Genomic DNA, 19,566 nt, shown 5'->3' on the forward strand with positions numbered 1-19,566 from the left:
TCTCTCTCTATCTCTCTCTCTCTCGTGTTCTTGAGTCGGCACAATCTTGATGTATCGCGGGCTTTGCTATTATATTTGGATCTTATGGTGTTCCTCCCCCTCTACTCTCTTGCGATGAATTGAGTTTTCCCTTTGAAGTTATCTTATCGGATTGAGTCTTTAAGGATTAGAGAACACTTGATGTATGTCTTGCATGTGCTTATCTGTGGTAACAATGGGATATCACGTGATCCACTTGATGTATGTTTTGGTGATCAACTTGCGAGTTCTGTGACCTCGTGAACTTATGCATAGGGGTTGTCACACGTTTTCGTCTTGACTCTCCGGTAGAAACTTTGGGGCACTCTTTGAAGTTCTTTGTGTTGGTTGAATAGATGAATCTGAGTTGTGTGATGCATATCGTATAATCATACCCATGGATACTTGAGGTGACATTGGAGTATCTAGATGACATTAGGGTTTTGGTTGATTTGTGTCTTAAGGTATTATTCTAGTACGAACTCTTGAAAAGATTGATCGGAAAGAATAACTTTGAGGTGGTTTCGTACCCTACCATAATCTCTTCGTTTGTTCTCCACTATTAGTGACTTTGGAGTGACTCTTTGTTGCATGTTGAGGGATAGATATATGATCCAATTATGTTATTATTGTTGAGAGGACTTGCGCTAGTGAAAGTATGAACCCTAGGCCTTGTTTCCTAGCATTGCAATGCCGTTTTCGCTCACTTTTACCACTTGTTACCTTGTTGTTTTTATATTTTCAGATTACAAAAACTTATATCTACCATCCATATTGCACTTGTATCACCATCTCTTCACCGAACTAGTGCACCTATACAATTTACCATTGTATTAGGTGTGTTGGGGACACAAGAGACTCTTTGTTATTTGGTTGCAGGGTTGTTTGAGAGAGACCATCTTCATCCTATGCCTCCCACGAATTGATAAACCTTAGGTCATCCACTTGAGGGAAATTTTCTACTGTCCTACAAACCTCTGCACTTGGAGGCCCAACAACATCTACAAGAAGAAGGTTGTGTAGTAGACATCAGCAGGCAAAATGAAAGTCATTGCACATGGTTCCAATTTTGGGAACCGTGTGTGATTGACGTACTACCTCCGTCCTGGTTTATTGGTCCCCCGTTGCAATTATTACCAAAATTTAGCGAAATATTTAACATACTCAGACATAGATAATAAGCGTACATGTACATAAGCATAGTTCAACCATAAGTACATAGTTCAACCGTCATTAAGCATACTCAAGCGTACATAGTTTGATCCATCCCACATCTCATCTCACATGCGGCCGGCATGATCCTGAAGCTTCTCCAGGTACTCGGCGTACGCGTCGTGCGCCACCCTACGAGAATACTTATGCTTGAAGGAGCCAATGGCCCGTCCTCTTGCATGCGCCAGAACACTTAGATACGCGTCATGAATCTTGTGGTTGCAAAATGGGCATCCATAGCCGTCGTTCCAGGTCCTAATACGCCCGTTATGCATTACCGCATAAAGCTCCCTCAGGATTCGCCTCTTGTACCTCCTCTGGGCATCTTCATCCTCGATGTCCACATCATCAGACAGCACCTATACAAATAGTAAAACAAATTTGGCATCAAATCACTGATTACATGTCGTGAAGTAGGATTAGGAATTTATGGCTACTTATTTATACATATCCAGATATTATGGTTCGATTTTTAAGCACAGTCATCTATGTGCAGACCAATCTTGAAGAAAATAATGGCATAAACATAGGTATGTCATTCAAAATCAATTGTCAAGCCCTGGCTAAGAATTATTAGCACGAACACTAACCCTAGTCGGATTACTAGCAGAAATCATTTGCACAGATGAAACAACTAATCACTTATCACCTATACCATTCAAACAATCAATACACTACACGGATCTAACGAAACTTACTCAGATTTCATGGATTGGGAGAACATAACCACAGGATTTCTATTCCAAAAAGGGGGAGGCAGGAGTAACCAGAGAAACCCTATGATCTATTTGACACATAAATGGGTATAGATGACTAACCAGCTGTCCGTCGTCGTCGGAGTCATCGCCGGAGTGGTCATCGGAGTCGTCGCCGGAGTGTTCGTCAGAGTCATCGCCGGAGTAGTCGTCGGAGTCGGTGTGGAACTCCGCCTCCGGCTGTGGAAGCTCGACACTGTCGACGACATCAGGGTGTAGCGATAACTCGCCGGCGATGACGGCAACCTCTGTCTCCATCTCCACGCAGTGCTCCGGTGCTTTAGCAGCCTCGGCGTTGCCACTCCCTCCAATGGGGCGCTTCGGCGGCATCCTCATACACTGACGGCTTTGAGGAGTGAGAGCGGCATTGAGGATGCAAGCGGAGAGAGAGGATTGTGTGTGCGTAGCGAGGATGGGGGGTGCAGCCGCTCGAGCGCACCATTAATATGGAGTAGTGGCAGTTGTGGGAGAGAGTCGGGTGGCGGTCAAACCGATGGCTCGCCTTCCGGTGAGCCTGCACACCGGACTGCTGGCATGCCTACCAAAGTTTCACACAGCTACTCGCACGCCTCCCGATGACACTGCGCAGCGAGCACGCCTCCGTAAATTCACACACCTGCACGCACGCCTCCCCGTTTGCCTGAGCGGCGGACTGCTCGCATGCGTCCCGTCAACTCACGCCTGCTAACATGCCCCACGGGTCGCGCGGCGGCACGTATATTGTTTTTCTATTTGGATGATTAATGCCGCCGCTTTATTGCTTAACCGAATCATGGCACGTATCCATTGTTGGTCTAACGCTCACGGTTCGAATAAATAATCCGTTTGGGATACTGGTTCCCAATTATTAATAGTCTCCCGTCTGTAATTAGATAAAGATTACATTAAAACTGGTCTCAAATTTGACCAAAAAAAGTACAATGCCACTTTGTATTGGTGTCCATATGACAACACGATAAGTTTCATGAACTTCAAATAAGTTTTGGATGTACTAGAATTTAAAATTCAAGATTCTCAATGTTTGAAATTTGTTGCACGGGGAGTAAACATGCACCCAGTGAGACACATGTGTTTTTGCAATCCATTTAGGTGCACTATCATGTGTGCATGTAGCTCAAATTTGATTTTTGCACATTATACTCATAGAAAATCAATCAATCAATGTACTAAAACGTCTTAATGATCTCTGTGATTTTTTTGAAATTAAAACGCCCCTCCTTTGGTAACATGTATGTTCACCGCAGAATAATTAATTTAACATGCATCATAGTTGCGGTGGGTTAGCGGGGTGTGTGTGGGTGTGTGCGTCTAGGGGTGGTGGGTGGCTCGCAGTACCCTACGAGTTGTGAGCCACTGTGTGGGTTGGCCGTTTTGTTAGGCAGGCTGGTGCCACATCAGAGTCGTGAAATCGTTATTTAAAATATTACACAGCCCTTTCATACATAAATGTTTTGCCACATGCAGTTGATGGTTGTCCTACACGACATTCGATACTCGCGTGTGACTCTTTCTATGGGCCCGCGAGGTCGTGGTCCATCACTTTGACGAACAGCCGACAATGAGGTTAATTTGACCAGCAAGGTAGAATCTTTTTTGTCTGTGTTATGGTGGTATATAGTACGCATCGAAGAGGTGGGAGGGGACTAGCATATATACTATATGTATGCGTCCGTGAACAAGTACACCTCACTTAGTGTCGGGACTTTTTGGTTACTTAGGCACTTACCACTTCAAAATTGTGAAATTGGTTATTCAAACATCACACAACACCTTTTTGGGCCACATGCGTATATATCCTAGCTGGGACACTCACGTGTAGCGCTTCCATCTGTGGGCCCATGAGGCCATCGTCGATGCATGCATGCATGCATCACTTTGACCTACATCGGGAGAGGTTAATTAATTTCACCATCGATGAGGATTCTTTTGGGTTGTACATATATTAAGGCAGGAGCATATAGTATGCGGTGAAGAGGGGGAAGGGGATCATCATATGTAGTACGCTTGATATGAACCTCGCTTTGTGTGGGTGCATGGTTTACGGTTTTTGAGACATGTGGCACATCAAAGTTGTGCATTTTGGGTATTCGACATATATATGTTTGGCCCACATGCAAAGTGGTGGTGGTTGTCCTCTCGCACCCACTTAAGCGGTTATCAGCGATATCGATGCTTTCCATCTGTGGGCCCGCTTGGTCCATCACTTTTTTTTCCTGACAACAAGAGAGGTTAATTTGACTTAGAAGGGGGTTATTATTTTTTCTCTGGGATGACATGCATGATACACTTTGAGCACACACACATGCATGTGTACGCACGAATCCCTCCCATCGAGTCGAAGTGGCTAGTACAACGACACCATCATGAACCGATCTCGCTCTGTGTGGGGAGCTAGTGTACGATTTTTGACACACGCGCCAGATCAATGTTGTGTATTCAAACATGCATGCATGCATCACCTCCATACATATGCATGTAGTGGTTGCCTTCGAACGATACACTCCCTCGCGTGGTTATCGGTGACAAGCCTATATATTCGTGGGCCCGCGCGGACATCCATGATCACCTTGACCAACAACAAGATAGGTTACCATGGCGGATTCTTCATTGGGTTCGTGTTATCATAGTATAGGTCATGGTGAGATTCAGACCTAATTAAGTTTGAGCGCATATACTATGCACGCATACATGCATATATGAATTCCCGTCGTTAGCTTGAAGTGTGGTGTAACATACATATGCATCGTCAACCTAACCCTCACTCAGTGTGGGGACTTCTAGTTCGAAATCACGGTGCCACATCAAAGTTGTTCCATTGTTACTCAAAAACACACATCTCCGTACATATGTTTGGGCCACACACATGTAGTGGTTGTCTTCGGGGACTAGCTACTTGCGTGATTATTGGCGAGCTAGCCCATCTCCGGGGTCGCATGGACAGCCATCACTTTGACCAACAACAAGAGAGAGGTTGTACGATCAAGGTGGATTATTCTTGGTCCGTTTTACGATCCATCTTGGTGAGATATATGCCTCTCTGGCCCACCGACTGAAAGTGTGTGGGGGGGTGCTACATCGCACTTTGCTAGGTGAACCTCGGTTGGGGGCATGCATTCATAGCTTAATTATGATTCCCTTTGTGGCGACATGGGGGGTGGGGGCTGCTAGCTACTTTGCACTTTGCTAGGTGAACCTCGGTTGGGGGGAGGGGCATGCTCATAGCTTAGGATTCCCTTCGTGTCGACACGAGGGGGGCTGCTAGCTACTTCGCACTTTGCTAGGTGAACCTCGGTTGCGGGGGGCATGTGCATTCATAGCTTAGGATTCCCTTCGTGCCGACACGAGGGAGGGATGGCTGCTAGCTACTTCACACTTTGCTAGGGTGAACCTCGGTTGGGGGGAGGGCATGCATTCATAGCTTAGGATTCCCTTCATGCCGACACGAGGGAGGGGTCTGCTACCTACTTCGCACTTTGCTAGGTGAACCTCGGTTGGGGGGCATGTGCATTCATAGCTTAGGATTCCCTTCGTGCCGACACGAGGGAGGGGTGGCTGCTAGCTACTTCGCACTTTGCTAGGGTGAACCTCGGTTGGGGGGAGGGCATGCATTCATAGCTTAGCTAGGATTCCCTTCGTGCCAACACAAGGGAGGGGGGCTGCTAGCTACTTCACACTTTTCTAGGTGAACCTCGATTGGGGGGCATGCATTCATAGCTTAGGAATCCCTTCGTCCCGACACGAGGGAGGGGGGCTGCTAGCTCTACTTCACACTTTGCTAGGTGAACCTCGGTTGGGGGGCATGCATTAATAACTTTGGATTCCCTTCGTGCCGACACGAGGGAGGGGGGCTGCTAGCTACTTCGCACTTTGCTACGGTGAACCTCGGTTGGGGGCATGCATTCATAGCTTAGGATTCCTTTCGTGCTGACACGAGGGAGGAGGGGGGCTGCTAGCTACTTCGCACTTTGATAGGTGAACCACGGTTGAGAGGGACGGGGATGCATTCATAGCTTAGGATTCCCTTCATGCCGACATGAGGGGGGGTGGGGCAAGCAATACCGTGCGCTTTGCGAGAGAGGTGCCACATCGAAGTTGCATTTGGTATTTGAAAATCAAACCAACCTTTTGATACATAAATTTGGTCCACATGCAAGTGTGTTCGTGTTCTTACCCTCTCTCACGTCATTTTTCGCCAAATTTATGAACATTAAACAAGTTGGATGACGCAACAGACACGGTTCACTCAATCTAACTGTGTGCCACGTCAGTGCACCTGTCACGCACACATCCGCACAGTACATTGGGCTCCACGAGGCTTCCCCTCTCAAAATATCTGCCCGCCTCGAGGGTTTTTCTGTTTCATAACACATGGTTATTATCTACAGACCGTGTGTGATGTTTCTTGTTCCCAATCCCGCCTGCATCCCTAGAAAATATCTGCCCACCTTGAGGGTTTTTCTGTTTCATAACACACGGTTGTTATCTTCGGACCATGTGCGATGCATTATCATCAAAATTTTCAATAGCCCGGCATTTCACTCCCGCCTTTGACTCCCGCATAGTAAAATTTTCAGTACCCTCGTCATTTCCTCAAACACCCCGCCCCCCCCTCCACACACACACACACACACACACACCAAAACCTCCTCGGGCATGTGCGCGCGCACACACACACACACCCTCCCTGGCTCGAAACCCTAGCAAAGTCCCCACCGCCGCCGCAAGGCCTCCAGTGTCAACATCTGTCGGTTTGCCCGTGCAGCTTACCCACCGATCTCCATACCCAGGGCGCCCTGAGTTTCTTAGATGACGCCTGCCAAATGCCCCCTTTCCCACAGATCCCCATCCCCCACTCCAGAGCGTCGCAGCCTAAGCCCGGCTACACTTCCCATGGAGCTCGAGGAGCGACTGGCCCAAAAGAGGTGTATAGCCGTCTCTTCGCCCGATGTCGCTGAGGAAGCTGATGACCATTACTGGCGGCAGGCACTCAAGCAGCGGGCTAGAGTATGCGGGCATGTCTCGTCCGCCGGCTACGACATCAAGGTCATCGACAGCGATGACCTGAGGTAGGTTGTGTCACAGGTTAAGTAGCCCACCCCCAACCCCTCGGGTTCAACCGCCGTCGATCTCATCCATGGCCCTGCCGCCGATCTTCTCTGGCTCGCTATCAACAATTTGCAATTCTACATCGCCATCGAGCCCCTTTTGTCATTTTTGAAGGACATGTTCTGCGATACTGGCTTGGGATCCACAGCTTCCAAGTTAGACCTCATCGACGGCGACCACGAGGAGGGCACCCTCTCTGGATCTTCCAAGGGGAAAGAGCCCATCTGCTCTTCCAAGGGGAAAGCGCCCGTCTGTGACATCAGGGAGGGCACCCTACAGCCGTACTCTTCCAAGGGGAAGGAGCCCATCTGCGACAACATGGAGCGCATCCAGGGTCCATGCTCTTCCCACAGGAACGAGCCCATCCGTGACAAGTGAGGAAACCCATGATTTGTTTTGTTGTGCCTCTTCACAGGGGGAAACCCATGATTTGTTTTGTCGAGTCCCTTTTGTAGTGTAGTGAGAATATGTCCAGATTTAATTGCTATATCTGGTTGTTTGCAGTATGCCTTGTTTATTTCAGTTGTTCACAATGTGATGCTCTATATGTGCAATTATTTACCGTGCAGTACATTTCATCAATCCAGTTTTAAACATACCGATAGGAATGCATATATTTGCTTGTTGTTAAGCCTATTATAGCTAGCATATGCCTCTTTTAAAGTTTTTTGATTATTCGGTTGTTTGTAGTTAGCATATGTTCAGTTTCAAATGCTATCTTTGGTTGTTCATAGTATTCCTTGTTTATTCCAGTTATTCACAACGTGATGTTCTATATGTGCAAGTATGAACTATGCAGTTCAATTTCATCAGTATCAGTTTCAACAATACCACTATGAATGACTACATCTGGTTGATGCATCTTGTAGTTAACACGCCTTTCCATTTTTATTTAACCATAACCAGTGTACTTAGACCGGGATAATACCAGTTTGAATGACCATGTTTGCTTGTTGTTAAATGTTTGGCATGTTGCAGTTAGCACACATTTCCACTTGTTTTGCTTTACTAGCGTGCTTAATGTTGGGGAACGTAGTAATTTCAAAAAATTCCTACGCACATGCAAGATCATGGTGATGCATAGCAACGAGAGGGGAGAGTGTTGTCCAGTACCCTCGTAGACCGAAAGCGGAAGCGTTAGCACAACGCGATTGATGTAGTCGCACGTCTTCACGATCCGACCGATCCAAGTACCGAACGCACGGCACCTCCGAGTTCAGGACACGTTCAGCTCGATGACGTCCCTCAAACTCCGATCCAGACGAGTGTTGAGGGAGAGTTTCGTCGGCACGATGGCGTGGTGACGATGATGATGTTCTACCGACACAAGGCTTCGCCTAAGCACCGCTACGATATGATCGAGGTGGATTATGGTGGAGGGGGGCACCGCACACGGCTAAGAGATCAAGAGATCAACTATTGTGTCTTTGGGGTGCCCCCTGCCCCCGTATATAAAGGAGTGGAGGAGGGGGAGGGTCGGCCCTCTCTATGGCACGCCCTAGGGGAGTCCTACTCCCACCGGGAGTAGGATTCCCCCTTTCCTAGTAGAACTAGGAACCCTTCCAAGTAGTAGGAGTAGGAGGGAAGGAAAGGGAAGGGAAAAGGAGAAGGAAGGAAGGGGGCGCCCCCCCCCCCATCCCTAGTCCAATTCGGACCAGCCCATGGGGAGGGGTGCGGCCACCCTTTGAGGCCTTTCTCTCCTTTCCCGTATGGCCCATTAAGGCCCAATACGAATTCCCGTAACTCCTCGGTACTTCCGAAAATACCCGAATCACTCAGAACCTTTCCGATGTCCGAATATAGTCGTCCAATATATCGATCTTTACATCTCGACCATTTCGAGACTCCTCGTCATGTCCCCGATCTCATACGGGACTCCGAACTCCTTCGGTACATCAAAACACATAAACTCATAATATAACCGTCATCGAACTTTAAGCGTGCGGACCCTACGGGTTCGAGAACTATGTAGACATGACTGAGACACGTCTCCGGTCAATAACCAATAGCGGAACCTGGATGCTCATATTGGCTCCTACATATTCTACGAAGATCTTTATCGGTCAAACCGCATAACAACATACGTTGTTCCCTTTGTCATGGGTTTGTTACTTGCCCTAGATTCGATCGTCGGTATCTCAATACCTAGTTCAATCTCATTACCGGCAAGTCTCTTTACTCGTTCTGTAATACATCATCCCGCAACTAACTCATTAGTTGCAATGCTTGCAAGGCTTATAGTGATGTGCATTACCGAGTGGGCCCAGAGATACCTCTCCGACAATCAGAGTGACAAATCCTAATCTCGAAATACGCCAACCCAACAAGTACCTTCGGAGACACCTGTAGAGCACATTTATAATCACCTAGTTACGTTGTGACGTTTTGTGGCACACAAAGTGTTCCTCCGGTAAATGGCAGTTGCATAATCTCATAGTCATAGCAAGATGTATAAGTCATGAAGAAAGCAATAGCAACAAACTAAACGATCAAGTGCTAAGCTAACGGAATGGGTCTAGTCAATCACATCATTCTCCTAATGATGTGATCCCGTTAATCAAATGACAACTCATTTCTATGGTTAGGAAACATAACCATCTTTGATCAACGAGCTAGTCAAGTATAGGCATACTAGTGACACTCTGTTTGTCTATGTATTCACACATGTATTATGTTTCCAGTTAATACAATTCTAGCATGAATAATAAACATTTATCATGATATAAGTAAATAAATAATAACTTTATTATTGCCTCTAGGGCATATTTCCTTCAGTCTCCCACTTGCACTAGAGTCAATAATCTAGTTCACATCGCCATGTGATTTAATACCAATAGTTCACATCACCGTGTGATTAACACCAATAGTTCACATCGACATGTGACCAACACCCAAAGGGTTTACTAGAGTCAATAATCTAGTTCACATCGCTATGTGATTAACACCCAAAGAGTACTAAGGTGTGATCATGTTTTGCTTGTGAGAGAAGTTTAGTCAACGGGTCTGCCACATTCAGATCCGTAAGTATTTTGCAAATTTCTATGTCAACAATGCTCTGCACGGAGCTACTCTAGCTAATTGCTCCCACTTTCAATATGTATCCAGATTGAGACTTTGAGTCATCTGGATCAGTGTCAAAACTTGCATCAACGTAACCCTTTACGACGAACCTTTTGTCACCTCCATAATCGAGAAACATATCCTTATTCCACTAAGGATAATTTTGACCAATGTCCAGTGATCTACTCCTAGATCACTATTATACTCCCTTGCCAAACTCGGGGCAGGGTATACAATAGGTCTGGTACACAGCATGGCATACTTTATAGAACCTATGGCTGAGGAATAGAGAATGACTTTCATTCTCTCTCTATCTTCTGCCATGGTCGGGTTTTGAGTCTTACTCAACTTCACACCTTGTAACACAAGCAAGAACTCCTTCTTTGACTGTTCCATTTTGAACTACTTCAAAATCTTGTCAAGGTATGTACTCATTGAAAAAACGTATCAAGCGTCTTGATCTATCTCTATAGATCTTGATGCTCAATATGTAAGCAGCTTCACCGAGGTCTTTCTTTGAAAAAACTCCTGTAAAACATTCCTTTATGCTTTGTAGAATAATTCTACATTATCTCCGATCAACAATATGTCATTCACATATACTTATCAGAAATGTTGTAGTGCTCCCACTCACTTTCTTGTAAATACAGGCTTCACCGCAAGTCTGTATAAAACTATATGCTTTGATCAACTTATCAAAGCATATATTCCAACTCCGAGATGCTTGCACCAGTCCATAGATGGATCGCTGGAGCTTGCATATTTTGTTAGTACCTTTAGGATTGACAAAACCGTCTGGTTGCATCATATGCAACTCTTCTTTAATAAATCCATTAAGGAATGCAGTTTTGTTTATCCATTTGCCAGATTTCATAAAATGCGGCAATTGCTAACATGATTCGGACAGACTTAAGCATAGATACGAGTGAGAAACTCTCATCGTAGTCAACACCTTGAACTTGTCGAAAACCTTTTTGCGACAATTCTAGCTTTGTAGATAGTAACACTACTATCAGCATCCGTCTTCCTCTTGAAGATCCATTTATTCTTAATGACTCACCGATCATCGGGCAAGTCAATCAAAGTCCATACTTTGTTCTCATACATGGATCCAATCTCAGATTTCATGGCCTCAAGCCATTTCGCGGAATCTGGGCTCATCATCGCTTCCTCATAGTTCGTAGGTTCGTCATGGTCAATTCACATGACCTCCAGAATAGGATTACCGTACCACTCTGGTGTGGATCTCACTCTGGTTGACCTACGAGGTTCGGTAGTAACTTGATCTGAAGTTACATGATCATCATCATTAGCTTCCTCACTAATTGGTGTAGGAGTCACAGAAACAGATTTCTGTGATGATCTACTTTCCAATAAGGGAGCAGCTACAATTACCTCATCAAGTTCTACTTTCCCCCCACTCACTTCTTTCGAGAGAAACTCCTTCTCTAGAAAAGATCCATTCTCAGCAATGAATATCTTGCCTTCGGATCTGTGATAGAAGGTGTACCCAACATTTTCTTTTGGTTATCCTATGAAGACGCACTTCTCCGATTTGGGTTTGAGCTTATCAGGTTGAAACTTTTTCACATAAGCATTGCAACCTCAAACTTTAAGAAACGACAGCTTAGGTTTCTTGCCAAACCATAGTTCATATGGTGTCGTCTCAACAGATTTAGATGGTGCCCTATTTAACGTGAATGTAGCTGTCTCTAATGCATAACCTCGAAACTATAGTGGTTAATCGGTAAGAAACATCATAGATTGCACTATATCCAATAATAGTACGGTTATGACGTTCGGACACACCATTATGCTGTGGTGTTCCAGGTGGCACGATTTTGTGAAACTATTCCACATTGTTTTAATTGAAGACCAAACTCGTAACTCAAATATTTGTCTCTGCGATCAGATCATAGAAACTTTTATTTTCTTGTCACTATGATTTTCCACTTCACTCTGAAGTTTTTTCAACTTTTCAAATGTTTCAGACTTATGTTTCATCAAGTAGATATACCCATATCTGCTCAAATCATCTGTGAAGGTCAGAAAATAACGATACCCGCCGTGAGCCTCAACATTCATCGGACTGCATACATCAGTATGTATTTCCAATAAGTCAGTTGCTTGCTCCATTGTTCCGGAGAACAGAGTCTTAGTCATCTTGCCCATGAGGCATGGTTCGCAAGCATCAAAATGATTCATAATCAAGTGATTCCAAAAGCCCATCAGCACGGAGTTTCTTCATGCGCTTTACACCAATATGACCTAAACGTCAATGCCACAAATAAGGTGTACTGTCATTATTAACTTTGCATCTTTTGGCTTCAATATTATGAATATGTGTATCACTACGATCGAGATCCAACAAACCATTTTCATTGGGTGTATGACCATAGAAGGTTTTATTCATGTAAACAGAACAACAATTATTCTCTAACTTACATGAATAACCGTATTGCAATAAAAATGATCCAATCATATTCATGCTCAACGCAAACACTAAATAACATTTATTTTAGGTTTAACACTAATCCCGAAAGTATAGGGAGTGTGCGATGATGATCATATCAATCTTGGAACCATTTCCAATACACATCATCACTTCACCCTTAACTAGTCTCTGTTCATTCTGCAACTCCCGTTTCGAGTTACTATTCTTAGCAACTGAACCGGTATCAAATACCGAGGGGTTGCTATAAACACTAGTAAAGTACACATCAATTACATGTATATCAAATATAGCATTGTTCACTTTGCCATCCTTCTTATCCGCCAAATACTTGGGGCAGTTCCGCTTTTAGTGACCAGTCCCTTTGCAGTAGAAGAACTTATTCTCAGGCTTAGGTCCAGACTTGGGCTTCTTCACTTGAGCAGCAACTTGCTTGCTGTTCTTCTTGAAGTTCCCTTTCTTTCCCTTTGCCCTTTTCTTGAAACTAGTGGTCTTGTTAATCATCAACACTTGATGCTCTTTCTTGATTTCTACCTTCATCGATTTCATCATCATGAAAAGCTCGGGAATCGTTTTCATCATCCCTTGCATACTATAGTTCATCACGAAGTTCTACTAACTTGGTGATGGTGACGAGAGAATTCTGTCAATCACTATTTTATCTGGAAGATTAACTCCCACTTGATTCAAGCAATTGTAGTACCCAGACAATATGAACACATGCTCACTGCTTGAGCTATTCTCCTCCATCTTTTAGCTATAGAACTTGTTGGAGACTTCATATCTCCCAACTCGGGTATTTGCTTGAAATACTAACTTCAACTCCTGGAACATCCATATGATCCATGACGTTCAAAACGTCTTTGAAGTCCCAATTCTAAGCTGTTAAGCATGGTGCACTAAACTATCAAGTAGTCATCATATTGAGCTAGCCAAACGTTCATGACGTCTGCATCTGCTCCTGTAATAGGTCTGTCACCTAGCGGTGCATTAAGAACATAATTCTTCTGTGCAGCAATGAGGATAAACCTCAGATCAGGATCCAATCCGCATCATTGCTACTAACATCTTTCAACTTAGTTTTCTCTAGGAACATATCAAAAATAAAACAGGGGAACTAAACGCGAGCTATTGATCTACAACATAGATATGCTAATACTACCAGGACTAAGTTCATGATAAATGTAAGTTCAATTAATCATATTACTTAAGAACTCCCACTTAGAAAGACATCCCTCTAATCTTCTAAGTGATCACGTGATCCAAATCAACTAAACCATAACCGATCATCACGTGAAATGGAGTAGTTTTCAATGGTGAACATCACTATGTTGATCATATCTACTATATGATTCACGCTCGACCTTTCGGTCTTAGTGTTCCAAGGCCATATCTGCATATGCTAGGCTCGTCAAGTTTAACCTGAGTATTCTGCGTGTGCAACTGTTTTGCACCCGTTGTATTTGAATGTGGAGCCTATCACACCCGATCATCACGTGGTGTCTCAGCACGAAGAACTTTTGCAATGGTGCATACTCAGGGAGAACACTTGTACCTTGATAATTAGTGAGAGATCATCTTATAAAGCTACCGTCGAACTAAGCAAAATAAGATGTATAAAAGATAAACATCAGATGCAATCAAAATATGTGACATGATATGGCCATCATCATCTTGTGCCTTTGATCTCCATCTCCAAAGCATCATCATGATTTCTATCGTCACCGGCATGACACCATGATCTCCATCATCTTGATCTATATCAATGTGTCGTCACATGGTCGTCTTGCCAACTATTGCTCTTGCAACTATTGCTATCGCATAACGATAAAGTAAAGTAATTATTTGGCTCTTGCATCTTATGCAATAAAGCGACAACCATAAGGCTTCTGCCAGTTGCCGATAACTTCAACAAAACATGATCATCTTATACAACAACTTATATATCATCACGTCTTGACCATATCACATCACAACATGCCTTGTAAAAACAAGTTAGACGTCCTCTAGTTTGTTGTTGCAAGTTTTATGTGGCTGCTACGGGCTGAGCAAGAACCATTCTTACCTACGCATCAAAACCACAATGATAGTTTGTCAAGTTAGTGTTGTTTTAACCTTCGCAAGGACCGGGCGTAGCCACACTCGATTCAACTAAAGTTGGAGAAACTGACACCCGCCAGCCACCTATGGGCAAAGCACGTCGGTAGAACCAGTCTCGCATAAGCGTACGCGTAATGTCGGTCTGGGCCGCTTCATCCAACAATACCGCTGAACCAAAGTGTGACATGCTGGTAAGCAGTATGACTTATATCGCCCACAACTCACTTGTGTTCTACTCGTGCATATTACATCAATGCATAAAACCTGGCTCGGATGCCACTGTTGGGGAACGTAGTAATTTCAAAAAATTCCTACGCACACGTAAGATCATGGTGATGCATAGCAACGAGAGGGGAGAGTGTTGTCCACGTACCCTCGTAGACCGAAAGCGGAAGCGTTAGCACAATGCGGTTGATGTAGTCGTACGTCTTCACGATCCGACCGATCCAAGTACCGAACGCACGGTACCTCCGAGTTCAGCACACGTTCAGCACGATGACGTCCCTCGAACTCCGATCCAGCCGAGTGTTGAGGGAGAGTTTCGCAGCACAACGGCGTGGTGACGATGATGATGTTCTACCGACGCAGGGCTTCGCCTAAGCACCGCTACAATATGATCGAGGTGGATTATGGTGGAGGGGGGCACCGCACACGGCTAAGAGATCAAGAGATCAATTGTTGTGTCTTTGGGGTGCCCCCTGCCCCCGTATATAAAGGAGTGGAGGAGGAGGAGGGCCGGCCCTCTCTATTGCGCGCCCTAGGGGAGTCCTACTCCCACCGGGAGTAGGATTCCCCCTTTCCTAGTAGAACTAGGAGCCCTTCCAAGTAGTAGGAGTAGGAGGGAAGGAAAGGGAAGGGAAAAGGAGAAGGAAGGAAGGGGGCGCCCCCCTCCCTAGTCCAATTCGGACCAGCCCATGGGGAGGGGTGCGGCCACCCTTTGAGGTCTTTCTCTCCTTTCCCGTATGGCCCATTAAGGCCCAATACGAATTCCCGTAACTCCCCGGTACTTCCGAAAATACCCGAATCACTCGGAACCTTTCCGATGTCCGAATATAGTCGTCCAATATATCGATCTTTACATCTCGACCATTTCGAGACTCCTCGTCATGTCCCCGATCTCATCCGGGACTCCGAACTCCTTCGGTACATCAAAACACATAAACTCATAATATAACCGTCATCGAACTTTAAGCGTGCGAACCCTACGGGTTCGAGAACTATGTAGACATGACCGAGACACGTCTCCGATCAATAACTAATAGCGGAACCTAGATGCTCATATTGGCTCCTACATATTCTATGAAGATCTTTATCGATCAAACCGCATAACAACATACGTTGTTCCATTTGTCATCGGTATGTTACTTGCCCGAGATTCGATCGTCGGTATCTCAATACCTAGTTCAATCTCGTTACCGGCAAGTCTCTTTACTTGTTCCGTGATACATCATCCCGCAACTAACTCATTAGTTGCAATGCTTGCAAGGCTTATAGTGATGTGCATTACCGAGTGGGCCCAGAGATACCTCTCCAACAATCGGAGTGACAAATCCTAATCTCGAAATACGCCAACCCAACAAGTACCTTCGGAGACAACTGTAGAGCACCTTTATAATCACCCAGTTACGTTGTGACGTTTGGTGGCACACAAAGTGTTCCTCCGGTAAACGAGAGTTGCATAATCTCATAGTCATAGGAACATGTATAAGTCATGAAGAAAGCAATAGCAACAAACTAAACGATCAAGTGCTAAGCTAACGAAATGGGTCAAGTCAATCACATCATTCTCCTAATGATGTGATCCCGTTAATCAAATGACAACTCATGTCTATGGTTAGGAAACATAACCATATTTGATCAACGAGCTAGTCAAGTATAGGCATACTAGTGACACTCTGTTTGTCTATGTATTCACACATGTATTATGTTTCCGGTTAATACAATTATAGCATGAATAATAAACATTTATCATGATATAAGGAAATAAATAATAACTTTATTATTGCCTCTAGGGCATATTTCCTTCACTTAAACCTGCACAGTGAAGCTGTCTTTTGGAGATTATTTTCTCCGCCATGTGTAATTTTGGCTGATGTTTAGCCTGTTGTGCTTAACATGCTTCTTGATGTACCTACACAGGACAATTTTGGGAACGACTGCTGTTTTCCATCGAGGTTAGTTTCATCCCATGGCTTATATCTGCTCACTGTTCAGGATATCGGTAGTTGGTACCATATAGGCTGGTGGCTGATAAGGGACTAATCGGTGAATCGGACTTTTAACTGAATATATCTGCAACTCATTTTTCCTTAGGTTAACTAGGGCCATATGTAATATATCTGAGGCTACATAGCAACATGCACTATACTTAATGTCTAAATATGCAATCCTAGGCTACATAGCAACAAGGAAGAGAATTACATTAATGTTCTAATGATGTCTAGATATACATAGAAGAGCAGCAGCAGTAACAGCAACAACACAACCCTGTTTGGATACTCAACTTAGCTAGAGGTTAGAGTTAGTTTCTAGCTTATTACTAACCCTGAACTAACTCCATCCAAAGAGTTTTTTGGATGGCAGGGTTAGATTGACAATAAATGCACTAGGAGAACTAGCTCCAATTAGCACCTCTTGGGTTGGATACTAGTTTTTTTGGGTGGATTATAGATGCAACTAGCTCAAACTAGCCCTCTTGTTTAGATATACTTTAGGGCTATTTGAGCACGAACTAGCTCAAACTAACTATAACCCGTGGATACAGCAGCAGATAATTTGTAAGAATGAACTAAACTCCTTCCGGCCCATAATATAAGATGTTAATTCATCTAATATGTGAGTATATTGGATGTTATAAGATACTCCCTCAATTCCTAAATATTTGTCTTTTTAGAGATTTCAAATGGACTACCACATACGAATGTATATAGACATATTATAAAAGAGTGTTGTACTACATCATTGTGCAATTGCTGTTTAGCTTCTAATATTAACTTGGTGCTTGTCATTGGTAAAGATCCGCATTTCAACCCTTTCTGCGTATGGGGCAATGAGATATCGATGAACCAGCATCAAGTGAGGAAGATAATAAAGATTGTTAGTAAAATGGGTCCAAAGATGGCAATTAAACTATTTGTTTACACTTTATCCAAGACAACAACGAACTGTGGGATGGTAAGTAAGAACTCTACAGCCTTCTTTTTACTGCCCATAATGAGTTGTGTTAGATGACAATTTCTGAATCTTTTTCCTTTGCAGTGGTTGCCAAAGCAGTTTACTCAAGATTATCTCTCAAACTACATGATTGGTGGGCATGCAAAGGTTAAAGTATTTCTACCAGAACACGATGATTATCTAGATGTTTTCATGAAGACCATGAAGGATGGGCGGTCGTCCATCACAAGGGGTTGGACTAGAGTCATGTGTGCCTTCTGCATGGAGGAGGGAATAAGATGGGCATTCCACTTCACCTTGTTCAGCAACCAGAATATATTTCACCTCTTTCTTTACCGTCTTTAATAGTACAAGTATACAACGGTGGTTCATCATTCTTTATTTGGTTCTTATGTAATTCTTGAACATATGTACCTATGAATCGAATAATGCATTGGTTGTTTGAACCTGATGAATATGAATAAAGTTGTAGCATACATTCAAATTCAAATCCAAATCCGGTACAATTTGGAAAAGCAGCAATTAGATTACGGTGAAATTACGCTCTCCAGGTTGTTACGGCACACACAGTTGGTAAAACACAAATGTTTGCGATATGCACCATAACCGGAGAAGGTTCACAGAGAGGAAACGTGTGCAAGCATGCACACAGTTGCCGTTTGCAAAGCGTGTGCGATGTCAGACAATATCACAAATGGTGCGGGAAAACTAAACGTTTGTGTTAGTTGCCTTATCGTACACAATTCGCAACCATGAACTGTTTCTGATGAAGTATGCATCGTAAACGTTGCACCACAGAATAGCGTGTGCGATAGTTGTCGTGTACAACGATGTTACGACGGTCCGACGTTTCGTAATTCTGTCCGACACTCGTATGACGATTAGCTAATCTTCTTAACGGTGAACCGTTTGTGATGGGCCGTGCATCATACATGTTCTATAATAGTGAACCGTTTGTGATGGGATGCGCATCATAAACGTAGCACCACAGAATACCGACTGCGATGGCAATGCGAGCAGAAACGAGTAGGAGTACTATAGGGGCCCTATCCCCGATGGTTTCTGGGTCGTGTGGGAAGGACCCCCCTGTCGCCCACACTCACTTGGCGATGATTCCAAAAGCCGTCGCGAAAAGGGGTTTTAAACCATTTGTTTAGGACCGACGTGCACTAGTGGTGCTTCAGCTTCTTGCTGGTTTCATGTTCCGTTGTTATATATGTGGTTTCGCGCGTAAATGCGACTCTGTCACCACTCTTGAGCTTGTACTAAAATTGATTGACCTTCTCTTGAATGGTGTGTATGTGGTAAATGTGAACACACATCACCAATAGAAAGAGACATACTTTTTATCCATAGTGTACAAAATTAAGCTACAACGGAAATCCAATTGGATCTATCACTTTTTGGCATAACCCCATCACCAAAGATTGAAGTTCCAATGAACAATGATAGAGGGAAGTACTTGAGAGACATGACTTGGAGGTACTTGCGGGTGTTAATGAAATACTTGAGTACTATGATTCTTCTCATTTGAAACCCCTTGGTTGAATTTCTGTTTGAAAAGCTCAAAGAAAACCCATTCTCTTGTGAGAATATAATGGAGCGGTTATGTGCAAATATGTGAAGTCCTTACTTAATTTGTACCTATGTTGGACATTCAATGGCTCAGGATGGTAGATATACAATCGC

The sequence above is a fragment of the Triticum urartu genome, chromosome 7 (assembly GCF_003073215.2).
Source record: "Triticum urartu cultivar G1812 chromosome 7, Tu2.1, whole genome shotgun sequence".
NCBI lineage: Eukaryota > Viridiplantae > Streptophyta > Magnoliopsida > Poales > Poaceae > Triticum > Triticum urartu.